This window comes from Oncorhynchus keta, chromosome 7 (assembly GCF_023373465.1).
Source record: "Oncorhynchus keta strain PuntledgeMale-10-30-2019 chromosome 7, Oket_V2, whole genome shotgun sequence".
Classification (NCBI taxonomy): domain Eukaryota; kingdom Metazoa; phylum Chordata; class Actinopteri; order Salmoniformes; family Salmonidae; genus Oncorhynchus; species Oncorhynchus keta.
Window position 1 is genome coordinate 25263407 of NC_068427.1, and position 19305 is coordinate 25282711.

Consider the following 19305-nt stretch of genomic DNA (forward strand, 5'->3'; position numbering starts at 1 on the left):
GCGGACTCTATTGAGCATGTGCGGTGAGGCGTGAGGCCAGATTAGATTCCTGTGGCAGGGCACTAACCGACCACTAATCAGAACGCTAACACGCTAACAAACCTATCGTACAGCGATCTGCCTACGGCGCGATGGCGCCACTCGCTTCCTGCTCCCAACATAGCCATTGGAAAAGAGGGAGCGAAAAGGAGAGAGAGATGGACAGAGAGACTATAAGTTATGGTAAAAACGAATATACAGTAAGAACAAAAATACAGTAAGGACAGTACAGTAAGCAGGGTAAATACATAATGGTTGTCGTCATGTTATGAGGAGTTTATGTAGAATAGACTAACATTGCCCCCTCCCTTTTTACCCACAAACACACCGACACACCACACAGACAAAAAAAAAGACCACTCAGGTATCTATGGTTACTACAGTAGCTTCCATCATTGGTCATTGACCTTGCTGCAACAATACCATTACATAAACCTACATCTCTCCCAATGACTCCACATACATTTCCCCAAAATTAAGAATCTTACATAACCATTTATATGTATTGAGAACTAGTAAGACGAATGAGAAAAATAAAATACATGCCATACTGATTTTATGCTTAAAGCTGCAGCCTTACAAGTTACAAGACTGAAGATTTCCATTATTCTCAATGTGATTTACAAAACTCTGATTTTAGCCTGACCCCTGACCACCATTTACTCAGTTGATAAGAAATTAAAGTTTATATTGTGTTTGCCTTGAGGGTGGCATAAATGTGCATAACATGTCCCAGAACATCACAATAGTGCTGACAATCCCAAGTCAGAGAGATGTAACACCCTTCAATAACAAACCCATGAGTCTCAGCCCTTCTACTCCTCTCTACACGAGGCAGAAGTCTCACAGAAGAGATACAGGATGAGTGTCATGAGAGAGGGATGAAGGAGAGAAAAGAAAGCGAGTGACAGAAATTAGTAGAGAAAAAAAGACTGAAAACCCAGGGCTAGATCCTGTGAGCTTGTTGTGGTCCTAAGATACTCACACACTTGAATACTTGATTAGAATCCATAGTGGAACACTGTGCATGTAGCCACCCACGCATTTCATACAGTACATGTCAGGTGATGTATAGGTTATTTGTAAGGGAAGGTTTTCATAAAGCATCCTATTTTCCATTCAGATATACTGTATAGGCTATATATATGGAATTGTTCAATCTGAACACACACATACAGTGGCGATTTTAGCATCTAAATCTTGGTGGTTCAAACTAAAAGCAAAATGTTTTTGATGCATGCCAGCAAAGCCACTACACAATGCAACACAAACGGTGCCTACAAACTCTTAGGGCCTAGATAAAGCTGTCCCAACAGCAGAGTCCCAACACCTTACCACTGCTACACCTGGTTATCAGCGGAGCCTTGTCTGGCAGTTCATTCAGCCTCATTTACTGCATTTAAAAAAACATAGCTGATATGGCTGACTTGCCTAAACAAATGTGGTTTCTAATGACAATTGAAATGTACAAACTACGGCATAACAGGGCGACGAGTGGATAAAAGGCAATCCGTAATTTCGATTAAGATATTAATCATCAAGCTAGGACGGGCAACAATACATTTTTGGACTCACCTTGTTGTGCAGTGCTCACAAGAACAGGAAGGTGGCGTGGCGGTCCTTCGTGGACACATTTTGTCATCAAAGTCTGTCATTCTCTGGATTTATGGTGCTTTCAAGACAACTGGGAACTCTTAAAAAAAACAAGGTCAAATCATGACATCAGTGATCTTCAGGTTGGAGCTCTAGAAAGAGGCCCTAGTTCCCGACTTGGAATTCTCAGTTGGATGACTGTTCAAAACGTATTTTCCCAGTCGGAGCTAGTTTTTTTCCAGAGTTCCCAGTTGTCCTGAACTCATTAAAGTCGGAGATTTCCCAGTTCCGAGATTCCACTTGTTTTGAACATGATAGAAGTCATTCTGGATTGACAGCATGGCCAGTGTTGAATGTTTATCCTTTTAAGCTCGGAAAAGAGACCCTTAAACCCACACTTGAACCACACACTCACTGCAATGAATATCAGTCTAGTGATTGTTTGCAATGCTTGCTAAACATTGCAAAGCAATCACTAGACTGATATTTAGTGGAGTTGGTGTGTGGTCCAAGCCACTGATTCCTTCCAAACCACTCATTGTTGAATTTGCGATTTCAAACGTGTTGTGTAATGTTTATGTCCAATGGCCGATGAGCACTGGAGCAGCGTTTTGGCCGATGAGCACTGGAAAATTTTATCTATAATTTCTCTTCATATGATAAGGATTGAAAAGGATTTTCCAGTAGATTGTTAACTTGATTCATGATGATGACTGCTAGCTTACTTGCTAATATTTTGAAAGTATGATGTTGACATGATCAGTCCAATTAAATCTACAATAGGTACAGTATAACGTGATTTGACTTCATTTTACCTGTGGGCCAATGACCTTGAGCATTCTTGCATGGGCACTTCTAACATAACTCTATGGCAGCACCCAAAGGGCTTCAATTTTCGAGCTCTCCCTGAAGATTTTGCGGTGATGTAGTGTTCGCATGAGTGACCGAACACTGAGCCAGTCAAGGCGCAACTTGAGAACATTACCAACCCCTACCCAATATTTTCTGCTGGCTGCCCCACCACTACAGAAAGCACTGAGCTAGGATGAAACACCTACATTTTAGAGCTGCCTTAGTCAAGAAAGCAAAAAAGAGATCATGTTTGTATGAGGCTTTATTAACTCAATTATTATTCAATGTTTTATATTGTTTGCAAACTGATATGTGACATGTATTAATGCCAAAATAACGTGCAAAAAAGGCATTAACAACAACAACAATATATATATATATATATATATTGCTAAACAGGTGGGGCTCTGAATGACGGGTCGCCACTGCACACACGTCACAATATCAAACATGCCTGAGTGGTTATCACATGCACAGTCTCACATGCATAGAGAGGCTATTCACTGAGAGTGTTAAAGAGATGCTATTGGAGATGTCTGTATAGGAGGGCCTGGGGGCAATGCTCCCATGACCTAGCACACTACCATGACCACTAAAGTATTGGACTTACTGTGCACTGGAATGCAGAGGGGCTATGCAAAGGGCTATGTCACAATTTGTAAAATACTAAATATATCACCTTTATATAATGGAACATCTGATTTTAAGTTATGAAGCATTTATGTAGGCTTTATAAAGGCTTAATAAAGGTTTCATTAAGCCATATAAGCCAATTTACAGTAAAATCAGGCCTAGGCCAAATACTTTTATGGTCATGGCAGCTCCAACCTCTCGCACCTCCAATGTGTGAACAAAACACCTCTCTCTATCCTTGAGAAATGTAGTGTTTCCTCTGAGAACCCAACATTCATTACTTTCCAATGATTGTTCTTAAGATTGAACAGACCACACAAAGGCATTTCCGACCCTTTCCTCTCATAGTCACCAAAGCAAATAAAGCCAAATGTTTGAGAGAGAGAGAATGTGCATCAACGTCGGCCAAGTCAAACTGGTGATAAGACTTTTTTATTCTCAGTGTTTAAACTGGAGCCTGCATTTGGACCAGCTTCTGTGCCAGTGGAGTGGTAAAGGCACACACACCTTGGGTTATGGAAGACATTGTGCTATTTGGCTGGTCACGGGCCATACCATTGTGTTTAGGAGGGCAGATCTGTTGTTGCCCAGCTGGTTATACCATTGTATTTGGGAGGTCAGGTTTGTTGGGTTTGGACGAGCACTCTGTCTCTACCTCTTCTGGAGTAGACCTGGTTGATAACCTCACTGGGCCTGTTTCCATAAACCAGATAGGGCATAGCCAAGGTCATTTCACACACACACCCAAAACACAAACCAAGCTTCCTTCATTTTAAGTGTGATATTAGAGCTATGCAAAACAAGGAAGTTAATCTGACTAGCTTATCCTTAACGTTTAGCCAGTGATAAATATTTGCGGCGACCATTGTTCCATGGATCGTTAGTGGTAAATACTGTAAGATCGCTCATAAGATTGTAAAACAGTTATCAAGATTGTTAGAGATTGTTCGATGGTGGAGGGTTGTAAATTGTTTGGGTTCACTACCTGGGTTTTTGCTCCAAGCTTCCCTTCCTATGTTCTGCCACATTGCTAACACAATGCCAACACACACCGGCTACTGTGTGTTTGTGAAGGGACAGAGTTCCTGTATCCAACACTCAGCGTGTCGAGAAGGCCTCTATTGTCTTCAGCTTGTGTTTACTGTGTTGCATCCACTCCAGACAAGCGTTTTTAGGAAATCTAGTGGTTCTAATGGTCCACATGAGAGATGGGGCATACTCCTTCCTGCCTGCTGGGCAAAGGCCTACTCTACACCAGGGCCTGCTTCCTGCCATGTACAGATGTGTTTGTATTTAGTGCAGGTAACTATGTAGATGAGAACTTGCCTGAGCATGGGACACAAACAGGCAAGGCAGGGGAAACACTGGACTCTGTGACCATGCATCTTATAGTCTACATTCCCACACACCCAGTGAGGGATCTGGCCTGGTCCTGGAGCTAGGAGGGATGAGTGAGTCTCATGTATCCTGAGTCCTGTAGTCAGAGCTCACTGCAGGTTCACAAGCCTAAAACCCTGCTCCAGTAAGCCTGGAGACCAGGGAGCTTTTAAATAATTTTTAAATGAGGCAATAAAATAATTCCTTACTGGAAACCAGGAAACACACTCATAGAGCCCAAGTGGTAGAAAAGTACTAAATTGTCATACTTGAGTAAAAGTAAAGATACCTTAATAGAAAATGACTCAAGTAAAAAGGAAAGTCATCCAGTAAAATACTAGTTGAGTAAAAGTAAATTGTAATTACTCAAATATACTCAAAAGTAAAAGTATAAATCATTTCAAATTCGTTATATTAAGAAAACCTGATGGCACATGCATTTCTTTCTTTTATTTAAAGATAGCCAGGAGCACACTCCAACATAATTTACAAACAAAGCACTTGTGTTTAGTGAGTCCCCCAGATCAGAGGTAGTAGGGATGACCAAGGATGTTATCTTGATAAGTGCATGAATTTGACTATTTTCCTGTCAAAAATAAAGAGTACTTTTGGGTGTCAGTTAAAATGTATGGAGTAAAAAGTACATTATTTTCTTTATGAATGTAAAGAAGTAAAATTAAAAGTTGTCAATAATATAAATAGTAAAGTACAGATATCCCCAAAAAATGACTTAAGTAGTACTTTAAAGTATGTTTACTTATTAATAAGTACTTAACCCCACTGTGCCTAAGGAGAGAGAGAGAGAGAGAGAGAGAGAGAGAGAGAGAGAGAGAGAGAGAGAGAGAGAGAGAGAGAGAGATGGATTGTTCCATTCTGACAGGATGTGGAAGGGCAGCTTCCTCTCTGTACCACGGGAAACCTTGGGATTTAGAGGATGATCGACACACACAATGGAGGAGAGGAAGAGGGAGGGTAGGATGGGGTGGAGGAGGTGAGCAGGTTCAGTTTGATAAGATGACAAGAACGGGGAAAGAGGATAGAGGGTATGGGAAATAAGAAGCAGATCCATAGTTTGAGGAGTTGGGGTGCAGGGAGAAATGCAGAACCATGGGGTTGAAATGATGTCTACAGAGACGTTTAGCATATTTTGTTTTATTTTTTTATTTCACCTTTATTTAACCAGGTAGGCTAGTTGAGAACAAGTTCTCATTTGCAACTGCGACCTGGCCAAGATAAAGCATAGCAGTGTGAACAGACAACACAGAGTTACACATGGAGTAAACAATTAGCAAGTCAATAACACAGTAGAAAAAAATGGGCAGTCTATATACAATGTGTGCAAAAGGCATGAGGAGGTAGGCGAATAATACAATTTTGCAGATTAACACTGGAGTGATAAATGATCAGATGGGCATGTACAGGTAGAGATATTGGTGTGCAAAAGAGCAGAAAAGTAAATAAATAAAAACAGTATAAAAACAGTATGGGAATGAGGTAGGTGAAAAAGGGTGAGCTATTTACCTATAGACTATGTACAGCTGCAGCGATCGGTTAGCTGCTCGGATAGCTGATGTTTGAAGTTGGAGAGGGAGATAAAAGTCTCCAACTTCAGCGATTTTTGCAATTCGTTCCAGTCACAGGCAGCAGAGTACTGGAACAAAAGGCGGCCAAATGAGGTGTTGGCTTTAGGGATGATCAGTGAGATACACCTGCTGGAGCGCGTGCTACGGATGGGTGTTGCCATCGTGACCAGTGAACTGAGATAAGGCGGAGCTTTACCTAGCATGGACTTGTAGATGACCTGGAGCCAGTGGGTCTGGCGACGAATATGTAGTGAGGGCCAGCCGACTAGAGCATACAAGTCGCAGTGGTGGGTGGTATAAGGTGCTTTAGTGACAAAACGGATGGCACTGTGATAGACTGCATCCAGTTTGCTGAGTAGAGTGTTGGAAGCCATTTTGTAGATGACATCGCCGAAGTCGAGGATCGGTAGGATAGTCAGTTTTACTAGGGTAAGCTTGGCAGCGTGAGTGAAGGAGGCTTTGTTGCGGAATAGAAAGCCGACTCTGGATTTGATTTTTGATTGGAGATGTTTGATGTGAGTCTGGAAGGAGAGTTTGCAGTCTAGCCAGACACCTAGGTACTTATAGATGTCCACATATTCAAGGTTGGAACCATCCAGGGTGGTGATGCTAGTCGGGCATGCGGGTGCAGGCAGCGATCGGTTGAAAAGCATGCATTTGGTTTTACTCGCGTTTAAGAGCAGTTGGAGGCCACGGAAGGAGTGCTGTATGGCATTGAAGCTCGTTTGGAGGTTGGATAGCACAGTGTCCAATGACGGGCCGAAAGTATATAGAATGGTGTCGTCTGCGTAGAGGTGGATCAGGGAATCGCCCGCAGCAAGAGCAACATCATTGATATATACAGAGAAAAGAGTCGGCCCGAGAATTGAACCCTGTGGCACCCCCATAGAGACTGCCAGAGGACCGGACAGCATGCCCTCTGATTTGACACACTGAACTCTGTCTGCAAAGTAATTGGTGAACCAGGCAAGGCAGTCATCCAGCATATCCAGACCTCCAGGCACACAAGCCACTGATGTAGGCCTTTTGAACATACATTTAAAAAAGTATAATGCATCAATTTAATATACACCATCAAAATAAATCCATTATTTATTTTAATCATGTATTTAAGAAATATGATATGAAGAAAATGTATTTCATTAGCATAGAATGCGAGTTGACACAAATTAATTTTATTTTATTTTATAGTAAGAAGAACATAATTGAACAGCATGTTTTCCATAATGCAACGACTGCGAATATGAAGTGGCTACGTTGAGCGTAAAAGTGATCATTTGAAAAAGTGACCTATATTTTTATTTTTTATTTTTTTGGCTAGATTGGGTTATTTGACAACGTTAGTTGTGAATGACACAAACCTTAGAATGTCTTAAAAATCAAAACATAATATGGGCTGCATGGTGCGACTGACTATAGGCTACTGATGATTTGCCGAAGAAAATAGCTTGGCACAGCTGTTACCGCATCAAGTGATCATAATTTCCACCCATCAGACTATTCTCAATTTAATCTCGTTTTTACTAATATGTCAAATTAGTTTAGATTTAGAATGGCCCTTTATCAGATTGGCAGGAACAGGGGCAGGGGGAAAGTACATGTATGCATTCGAATAGCGAATGGAGGCCGTGCGCTTTCCCACGGGTCCGTTTTGTAGGCTACTTCCGTTTTATAGTGGAGCATGTGCTTAATATGAGCAACTGAGAAACAAATCTAAGAACACTTATGTCACTCGACGCATCAACCACTGTTTGAGGAGCATACTCTCGCTGACCCAGCAGGTGATATTCCGCCCAAACTCTGGTGCCACGGGCACTCCAACCTTGTTCCTGCAGCTACCCTGTGTTTAATTTGGGAAACCAATAGAAATCGATAGTAATATGTTTTCGAAACTAAAAATATTTCACTAAACTGTTGACTGCCCATCTGCACGCTCGAGAAAGGAATAAACAAGAGAGAGGAGGAGATGGAAACGCATGGTGGTGAATTATTCTATATACAATTGAAGTCGGAAGTTGACATACACCTTAGCCAAATACATTTAAACTCAGTTTTTCATAATTCTTTACATTTAATCCGAGTAAAATTCCGTGTGAAGTCAGTTAGGATCACCACTTTTATTTATTTCAGCTTTTATTTCTTTCATCACATTCCCAATGGGTCAGAAGTTTACATACACTCAAATAGTATTTGGTAGCATTACCTTTAAATTGTTTAACTTGGGTCAAAAGTTTCAGGTAGGCTTCCACAAGCTTCCCACAATAAGTTGGGTGAATTTTGGCCCATTCCTTCTGACAGAGCTGGTGTAACGGAGTCAGGTTTGTAGGCCTCCTTGCTCGCACACGCTTTTTCAGTTCTGCTCACAAATTTTCTATAGGATTGAGGTCAGGGCTTTGTGATGGCCATTCCAATACCTTGACTTTGTTGTCCTTAAGCCAATTTGCCACAACTTTGGAAGTATGCTTGGGGTCATTGGTCATAAAGGGGTCTTCCAAATGGACAAGCTTTAACTTCCTGACTGATATCTTGAGTTGTTGCTTCAATATATCCACATAATTTTTCTCCTTCATGATGCCATCTATTTTGTGAAGTGCACCAGTCCCTCCTGCAGCAAAGGACCCCCACAACATGATGCTGCCATCCACGTGCTTCACAGTTGGGATGGTGTTCTTTGGCTTGCAAGCCTCCCCCTTTTTCCTCCAAACATAACAATGGTCATTATGGCCAAACAGTTCTATTTTTGTTTCATCCTGCCTGAAGAAATTTCTCCAAAGAGTACGATATTTGTCCCCATGTGCAGTTGTAAACCGTAGTGTTGGCTTTTTTTATGGCGATTTTGGAGCAGTGGCTTCTTCCTTGCTGAGTGGCCTTTCAGGTTATGTTGATATAGGACTCGTTTTACTGTGGATATAGATATTTTTGTACCTGTTTCCTCCAGCATCTTCACAAGGTCCTTTGCTTTTGTTCTGGGATTGATTTGCACTTTTCGCACCAAAGTATGTTAATCTCTAGGAGACAGAACGCATCTCCTTTCTAAGCAGTATGATGGCTGCTTGGTCCCATGGTGTGTATACTTGCGTACTATTGTTTGTACAGATGAACGTGGTACCTTCAGGCATTTGGAAATTGCTCCCAAGGATGAACCAGACTTGTGGAGGTCTATAACTTTTTTTCTGATGTCTTAGCGGATTTCTTTTGATTTTCCCATGATGTCAAGCAAAGAGGCACTGAGTTTGAAGGTAGGCCTTGAAATACATCCACAGGTACACCTCCAATTGACTCACATGATGTCAATTAGCCTATCAGAAGCTTCTAAAGCATGACATAATTTTCTGGAATTTTCCAAGCTGTTTAAAGGCACAGTCACCTTAGTGTATGTAAACTTCTAACCCACTGGAATTGTGATACAGTGAACTGTCTGTAAACAATTGTTGCACAAAGTAGATGTCCTAACAAACTTGCCAAAGCTATAGTTTGTTAACAAGACATTTGTGAAGTGGTTGAAAAACAAGTTTTAATGACTCCAACCTAATTGTATGTAAACTTCCGACTTCAACTGTAGCTACATTTACATTCACATTTAAGTCATTTAGCAGACGCTCTTATCCAGAGCGACTTACAAATTGGTGCATACACCTTAAGACATCCAGTGGAACAGCCACTTTACAATAGTGCATCTAAATCTTTTAGGGGGGTGAGAAGGATTACTTACCCTATCCTAGGTATTCCTTGAAGAGGTGGGGTTTCAGGTGTCTCCGGAAGGTGGTGATTGACTCCGCTGTCCTGGCGTCGTGAGGGAGTTTGTTCCACCATTGGGGGCCAGAGCAGCGAACAGTTTTGACTGGGCTGAGCGGGAACTGTACTTCCTCAGTGGTAGGGAGGCGAGCAGGCCAGAGGTGGATGAACGCAGTGCCCTTGTTTGGGTGTAGGGCCTGATCAGAGCCTGGAGGTACTGAGGTGCCGTTCCCCTCACAGCTCCGTAGGCAAGCACCATGGTCTTGTAGCGGATGCGAGCTTCAACTGGAAGCCAGTGGAGAGAGCGGAGGAGCGGGGTGACGTGAGAGAACTTGGGAAGGTTGAACACCAGACGGGCTGCGGCGTTCTGGATGAGTTGTAGGGGTTTAATGGCACAGGCAGGGAGCCCAGCCAACAGCGAGTTGCAGTAATCAAGAAGGGAGATGACAAGTGCCTGGATTAGGACCTGCGCCGCTTCCTGTGTGAGGCAGGGTCGTACTCTGCGGATGTTGTAGAGCATGAACCTACAGGAACGGGACACCGCCTTGATGTTAGTTGAGAACGACAGGGTGTTGTCCAGGATCACGCCAAGGTTCTTAGCGCTCTGGGAGGAGGACACAATGGAGTTGTCAACCGTGATGGCGAGATCATGGAACGGGCAGTCCTTCCCCGGGAGGAAGAGGAGCTCCGTCTTGCTGAGGTTCAGCTTGAGGTGGTGATCCGTCATCCACACTGATATGTCTGCCAGACATGCAGAGATGCGATTCGCCACCTGGTCATCAGAAGGGGAAAGGAGAAGATTAATTGTGTGTCGTCTGCATAGCAATGATAGGAGAGACCATGTGAGGTTATGACAGAGCCAAGTGACTTGGTGTATAGCGAGAATAAGAGAGGGCCTAGAACAGAGCCCTGGGGGACACCAGTGGTGAGAGCGCGTGGTGAGGAGACAGATTCTCGCCACGCCACCTGGTAGGAGCGACCTGTCAGGTAGGACGCAATCCAAGCGTGGGCCGCGCCGGAGATGCCCAACTCGGAGAGGGTGGAGAGGAGGATCTGATGGTTCACAGTATCGAAGGCAGCCGATAGGCCTAGAAGGATGAGAGCAGAGGAGAGAGAGTTAGCTTTAGCAGTGCGGAGCGCCTCCGTGATACAGAGAAGAGCAGTCTCAGTTGAATGACTAGTCTTGAAACCTGACTGATTTGGATCAAGAAGGTCATTCTGAGAGAGATAGCGGTAGAGCTGGCCAAGGACGGCACGCTCAAGAGTTTTGGAGAGAAAAGAGAGAAGGAATACTGGTCTGTAGTTGTTGACGTCGGAGGGATCGAGTGTAGGTTTTTTCAGAAGGGGTGCAACTCTCGCTCTCTTGAAGACGGAAGGGACGTAGCCAGCGGTCAGGGATGAGTTGATGAGCGAGGTGAGGTAAGGGAGAAGGTCTCCGGAAATGGTCTGGAGAAGAGAGGAGGGGATAGGGTCAAGCGGGCAGGTTGTTGGGCGGCCGGCCGTCACAAGACGCGAGATTTCATCTGGAGAGAGAGGGAGAAAGAGGTCAGAGCATAGGGTAGGGCAGTGTGAGCAGAACCAGCGGTGTCGTTTGACTTAGCAAACGAGGATCGGATGTCGTCGACCTTCTTTTCAAAATGGTTGACGAAGTCATCTGCAGAGAGGGAGGAGGGGGGATTCAGGAGGGAGGAGAAGGTGGCAAAGAGCTTCCTAGGGTTAGAGGCAGATGCTTGGAATTTAGAATGGTAGAAAGTGGCTTTAGCAGCAGAGACAGAGGAGGAAAATGTAGAAAGGAGGGAGTGAAAGGATGCCAGGTCCGCAGGGAGGCGAGGTTTTCCTCCATTTCCGCTCGGCTGCCCGGAGCCCTGTTCTGTGAGCTCGCAATGAGTCGTCGAGCCACGGAGCGGGAGGGGAGGACCGAGCCGGCCTGGAGGATAGGGGACATAGAGAGTCAAAGGATGCAGAAAGGGAGGAGAGGAGGGTTGAGGAGGCAGAATCAGGAGATAGGTTGGAGAAGGTTTGAGCAGAGGGAAGAGATGATAGGATGGAAGAGGAGAGAGTAGCGGGGGAGAGAGAGCGAAGGTTGGGACGGCGCGATACCATCCGAGTAGGGGCAGTGTGGGAAGTGTTGGAAGAGAGCGAGAGGGAAAAGGATACAAGTTAGTGGTCGGAGACTTGGAGGGGAGTTGCAATGAGGTTAGTGGAAGAACAGCATCTAGTAAAGATGAGGTCAAGCATATTGCCTGCCTTGTGAGTAGGGGGGAAGGTGAGAGGGTGATGTCAAAAGAGGAGAGGAGTGGAAAGAAGGAGGCAGAGAGGAATGAGTCAAAGGTAGACGTGGGGAGGTTAAAGTCGCCCAGAACAGTGAGAGGTGAGCCGTCCTCAGGAAAGGAGCTTATCAAGGCATCAAGCTCATTGATGAACTCTCCAAGGGAACCTGGAGGGCGATAAATGATAAGGATGTTAAGCTTGAAAGGGCTGGTAACTGTGACAGCATGAAATTCAAAGGAGGCGATAGACAGATGGGTAAGGGGAGAAAGAGAGAAAGACCACTTGGGAGAGATGAGGATCCCGGTGCCACCACCCCGCTGACCAGAAGCTCTCGGGGTGTGTGAGAACACGTGGGCGGACGAGGAGAGAGCAGTAGGAGTAGCAGTGTTATCTGTGGTGATCCATGTTTCCGTCAGTGCCAAGAAGTCGAGGGACTGGAGGGAGGCATAGGCTGAGATGAACTCTGCCTTGTTGGCCGCAGATCGGCAGTTCCAGAGGCTACCGGAGACCTGGAACTCCACGTGGGTCGTACGCGCTGGGACCACCAGATTAGGGTGGCCGCGGCCACGCGGTGTGGAGCGTTTGTATGGTCTGTGCAGAGAGGAGAGAACAGGGATAGACAGACACATAGTTGACAGGCTACAGAAGAGGCTACGCTAATGCAAGGAGATTGGAATGACAAGTGGACTACACGTCTCGAATGTTCAGAAAGTTAAGCTTACGTAGCAAGAATCTTAGTGACTAAAATGATTAAAATGATACAGTACTGCTGAAGTAGGCTAGCTGGCAGTAGCTGCGTTGTTGACACTACACTAATCAAGTCGTTCCGTTGAGTGTAATAGTTTCTACAGTGCTACTAATCGGGGGCTAGCTGGCTAGCTAGCAGTGTTGTTTACGTTACGTTGCGTTAAAAGAACGACAATAGCTGGCTAGCTAACCTAGAAAATCGCTCTAGACTACACAATTATCTTTGATACAAGGACGGCTATGTAGCTAGCTATGTAGCTAGCTACGATCAAACAAATCAAACCGTTGTACTGTAATGAAATGAAATGAAGATGTGATACTACCTGTGAATGCGACCGGGTTGTTGAATACTATTCAGTAGACGTTGGCTAGCTGTTGGCTGTTAGCTGTTGGCTGTTAGCTGTTGGCTAGCTAGCAGAGTCTCCTGCGGAGCAGGTGTGCGATGCGACCGCTCGCTCCAACCCGGAAGTAAGAGGGTAAAGGGAATGTGTCACCCAATTAAAATCAAATACAAATTCACTAACTGTAAGCCGGACTTCACAATCAATGAACCAGCAGCATTGCCTAGGCCTTACGTTCTCTCCCAGACTCGTGGATGGAAATGTTGAACCATAGTATAAGGTAACCAGTCCATCCATTATGCATAATAATGCAGTCCACACTCAAAGGAAAAAAACATTAATTTGTTTAATATAGGTTAGACCAATTATGTACCAAAGACATCTTAAATAACTTTGATTTTATGTTTTTCTGCCATGCTTAATATGCAGTAGGCTATGTATTGTAGGCACATTTTTATTTACAATGACAGCCTAGGAACAGTGGGTTAACTACCTTGTTCAGGGGCAGAACAACATATTTTTACTTTGTCAGCTCAGGGATTTGATCTTGCAACCTTTCAATTACTACTCCAACACTTTAATCACTAGGCTACCTGTCACCCCTCTTGGCAAATGTAATGGGTTGTGGTTCTTGAACGCAGCGTCCTGCCTCTGTCAGTCACAGGTGTAGCGCATTCTAAGTAGAGGTGTGGCTTTTTGTATAAAAGCTGTACTTTTCACCCTGTTTCAGGGGGTGCTTTTTACCCTGTTTCAGGGGGTGCGCTTTACCCTGTTTCAGGAGGTGCGCTTTACCCTGTTTCAGGGGGTGCGCTTTACCCTGTTTCAGGGGGTGCGCTTTACCCTGTTTCAGGGGGTGTGCGCTTTACCCTGTTTCAGGGGGTGCGCTTTACCCTGTTTCAGGGGGTGCGCTTTACCCTGTTTCAGGGGATGCCTTTACGTGCAGGCTGGTATGAGCCAGGGTATGGATTGTGACTGGCCTATGTTTCTGAAAACTGTGCCCGTAAACACAGGTACCTGTTCCCCTTCCTAAGTATGTGATTTGTATTTGGCCAGAAAGAGTAAGAATATTTCTTGTTATCAGCAGTGATTGTACTGAGCACGAGGTGCTGAAGATGGTGTCTGAAATAAGCTTTCATTGAGTTACTTGAATAATTGTAATAAAACCTATTTTTGTATAATTCAGGCCTGATCCTTCCCATGTTCCACTACTTGATGTAAAGAACCTGTGCATTGTTAGTTTAGTCCCGAGGACCTCACCTCATGTATACAAAATGTGGTGTAGTACTACTACAGAAATTGTAAATATGTATAAATCCCCCAATGTTACACAGAGGAACTACATCACTGCCTATCCCCTTGAATAAAATGCTAAATAGTAGCTAGCAAGATGGAGGTTATTTTTATTGAAATCATGTTGCATGTGTTGGGAGAGTTGTCTTTCTAAAGAGGACCCACCCCGGAACAATTTGTTTTTCCTTTATTGAAGTTGCCAAAAGAGTCCATCACTGTTGTTGCCAAGGGTCAGGTTTTCGAGACTAGGCTAGCAACAACAAACTCTTTCTGTTAATAATATTCTGAGATGTTTATCAACCCAATCCATTGCTTACCAGTTTAGGAAAATTGTGGTACATTTCTTGGTGAAGTTTTTGGAATAACCCAGATCCGTGACCCTTCAGTCGAACCCTGGGCCAGTGATTGGGTATTGTCTGTTGCGTAATATAGTTATGTGGATAAATCCATTTGAATTGAATCACATTGACAGCAGCTCTTTTGCAACTAGCGCTCTCTCTCACATCAGAATTAGAAGTTTATCCATGTTTCTCTAACGCCCAATTTCATCAAGGACCTCACCATCTGAGCCACGGCCTGTTTTCCCCGCTTCCATTACTCAGGCACGGGCAGGACAGGAGCATCATGGCTAAAACTAACAGACTGGCCAATAGCTTCTACCCCCAGACATCAGGCTGTTGAATAGCCACCACTTGTCAGCTCCCTGTTCCCCTGCCCCCCCCGCTCCCTCGATTTTTTTGGTTTAATTCACACATGCACTGTTGGAGCTAGGGGCTTAAGTTTTTCACTGTACACTGCAACTACATCTTCGACCCTGTGCACGTGAATAAATATAATAATCAATCTAATCTATTCGTTGTTGTAACTTACACACTATTTCACATCATTTAAAGTTTTTGTGTTGTGCCAGTCATTTGGTTGAGACACAACATGCTCTTGAATATAGGGTGAGTTTCAATCATATAAGTAGAATGGACCTAAACCTTCAGACCACTGCAATTTAGCTGGTACACCATTGAATTTAAATTGTATTGAAATGTTAACTCCTAATTACTACCACAAAGACAACCACCTACTGTTAAATGTCAACTGAAATTGTCATGTCGATTCTATTATCTATATTTCTATCATTTCAATAGGTTTCCTATGGTAGATTTACAGTATACTTTAAAACAATGGATTTTGCCACTCAGGTCAATATTCTGATGTGTGGACCTGCAATCATCTTTGTGGTACCATTTAAAAGTTTGAATATAAATTCTATTTGTTTATCAGCCAAAACAGCACACTCACCCTGTATTTAAGAGCATGTTATGTTTCAAATGATCATGGGCACAACAAAAAACCATTAGATGCTGTAAAACAGCTACAACGTATGATAATATTTAAATAAAAACATCGGACTTTACACCTTCTTAGATTATGGACGTTAAAGGTTAAATGTCATTTTTTTCCCAGAAATTATAAAATTGTTTGACAACTCTGTTTGTAAGATTTCAAATTATATCAATCTCAACCGTTTATCTTCCCCAGTGATGAAGACATGGATGTCTCATGGTATGGTGGGGTATGCAAATTGGGTCACCTTTATCTCTTGAATGGTTTGGTATTCAGATCCAAAAAGTCTCTTTCTGAGCATTTCTACAATGAGCAAATACCAATGGAAGGTTTCGTTAAAATCAAAAGGGATGCTGTCAAAAGTGATTGAATTCATATAGATGTACCCATATTCACTGGCCAAGTTGATGAGCGATGCCCTCCTCATTCATTTAGTTTGTTTTCATGGACGTATAGCACACACACACACAATACACACCCTTTTCTGCCTTCTATCACAAAATGAGCCATTTCAGTCCACACGCACTCGTTGCATATCTGTCCTCGTATCTGAGATAGTTGTCTTTGGCAAGGGAGTCTTGTAGATACATCTTTTCCTGCATTTGTTAGCTCTCTCCTACTCAGCTGCTCAGTTCAAACTCGACTGGAGACAAACATAGCATTAAAGCCCAAATTTCCTCGGGCTTTCTCCCGGTCTTGATTGCCTTGTTCTCATGGTGGAGGAGGTACTAACAGGGACCAATTTACATTTCTGCTTGTTTTGATTTGAAGAAAAGACCAGTCAGTTATGTTAGGTCTACGAAAGGGAAAAATCAGAAAACTCATGGAACATTTTGAATATAAACATTGATAAGATCTTAATTTGAATAACAATGGCCCAGCATATGTTCCAGTACATTTCCCATCAATAACTGATGAAAGAGACGTTCCAAAGAAATAGGCTAATTGTAATATATTAGTATAACCTTTTTGTCGATTGTCCTATAACTGTAGGTTATCAATATCATGTTTTTTTCCCCTTTACGTAACAACGAATGGAAGTAATCCCTCTCAGAATTCTCTATATGAGCAAAGCCTAGAAGGCACATAAATGATCATTGAGAGGCTGAATGGAAAACACACACATAAGCAGGATGTAATGACAGTCTCCAGTCTTTAGGAGGCGGCTATAGGAGGGAGGTGAAGGGAGGAGGTTAGAGAGGGGAACCGACAGTCAACCTTAACACACATGACCTATATATTCCCTCTATCCCTCAGGTCTGGGATAACAGCACTATGATGATGGGCTCAGAGGGGTCTAAAAAGCAGTGGTCTGATACCTCGTCACTTGAATGCATTCAACCAAAATGTGTTTTACGCATTTAATCCAACCCCTGAATCAGAGAAGTGCTGTCTTAATCGACGTCCACATCATCGGCACCCAGGGAGCAGGTGTTGATGAGGGTTAACTGCCTTGCTCTGAGGGCAGAACAGTAGATTGTCCCACCTTGCTGGCTCAGGGAATCAATAGGGCCCATGCAGGAATGGGAGCAACATCTCTGGGTTTGCCTATCGAATGACCGAGAGAGAGGGCTACATTAGAACAACACTGGATTATCAGGAGGCCTACTTGGATCACTTACTGTATGTGGTTTAGTATGTAAGAAGAATGCAGACTGCCCTGGCAAATCACTCAGCACATACTTAGAGCACATATCTCACCTATGTGCGAACACGTATGTGCGCACACACACACACACACACACACACACACACACACACACACACACACACACACACACACACACACACACACACACACACACACACGTAAGGTTTGGTGATAGTGTCATTGTATATCACAACATATCACTGTTTTTGTCCCTTAAAAGCCATTGTCAGGTCAGTTGTGCTATTTGTGTGTTGAACTGAACTTTTCTTAAATTTTCCACAGTGGTGTAACCCAGGCAACCCAGGACTACAGCTACAGCGGGGTGGGAGGGTGTTTTGGGGGAGCCTGGGGTCAAGCCTGGTTTCCCTCGGACACAGGAGCAGCAGGGCTGAAATCGTGTCAAGTCACCAGTGGGGGTAGTATGTGGGAGTGGGGCTGGGGCTGGGGGGGTTACTAGGTTATGTTAATACAATCTGGCAGAGTGCCCCCCCCCCCACACGCTCCTCCCCACACACAGCCCCGACCCTGGCACTGCTGCTCTGTTGTAAATGTTGAGATTACGTTAAATTGGAGAGCGTAACCTCTCTGTTCCAGATCACTTGATGCTGTTTGACTAAACAAACTCTGCTCTCACCATAATCCTGCCTGTAGATGATAAACACTAAGAGGTGAAAAGGGGTTGAATATCCCTTAGAATGAAAATAGAGTGATTAGGAATTATTAACATATTTTCTTTCCGTAAACATTTCCTTTAAGACTATTATTGATTGATTCAGCCTCAAGGCGCACAGGATGATATCTACATCATTAACTAGTTTCTCAGATGTATATATACATGCACAGGCATTCTCCACAGTCCGCCATCAAAGACAGACTTGTTACAGGGAGAACGCGCTCTTTTACACTACTCTTCAGATTTAGAGTAACCCGCAGAGTAACACCACTGGAGATCTGGCTGATCTAGGACCAGCACAGACACACATACTGTAGGGAGTATGTTTCCATGTGTGTGTTGAGGGAGGGGGGTCCGTCTCTCCTCTCACCCCTCTCATTAGAGATCAGAATTCCCACAAGGTGATGGAAAGCAATGTCACATTTGACAGAGGTGCCCCTGCCATTAAATTAGCATTGTCATAATGTATGTGTATCTGCCTTTGTGTGTGTGTGTGTGTGTGTGCGTGCGTGCGTGCGTGCATGCGTGTGTGTGTGTGTGCGTGTATGTTTGTATTCACGTGTGTGTCTATGTGTGTGTGTGTGCCCTCACCACTTACTGCAATAACAGTCGTTCGAACAGGCTGCCCTGCATCAAGTAGGAATCACAACCTAAAGGATTGACACTATATAATGTCATCATATAGCTGCAGGCCCGTACATCTAGAACAGTGAAATCAGCCAGGCCAGACACTGGCTCTGTGTACAGGAGAAAAGGAGAGAGAAGGAGAAACAGGAGTAGGAGGGTGTGGAGGAGTAATCGGCTGGCATCCCAAACTCTGTCTCCTGACTTCAGAGCAGGACTGTGTTTGAGAGCAAGGGAGGAGGGAGAGAAAAGAAGAGAAGACATGACCAAAACAGGTATTCTCAGCACAGAGTGGAGGGGGTAGATTGTTTTTGGCATCCGTGGGGCATGCTTTATTATACAGTATGCCAGATAAACTTGTATTATCCCTGACTTTATCATTACATGGTAGTTGAACGAGGGTGGGATACCCAATTCTGTCTAATTTAAATGCTTATTGAACCCTGATCATCATAAATAATGTTTTTGTTTGTAACCTATAATATTTGCATCAAATTTTTATTGTAAACTTATTATAAAACATTAAACCTGTTTCACATATAACAGTGACATTATTTA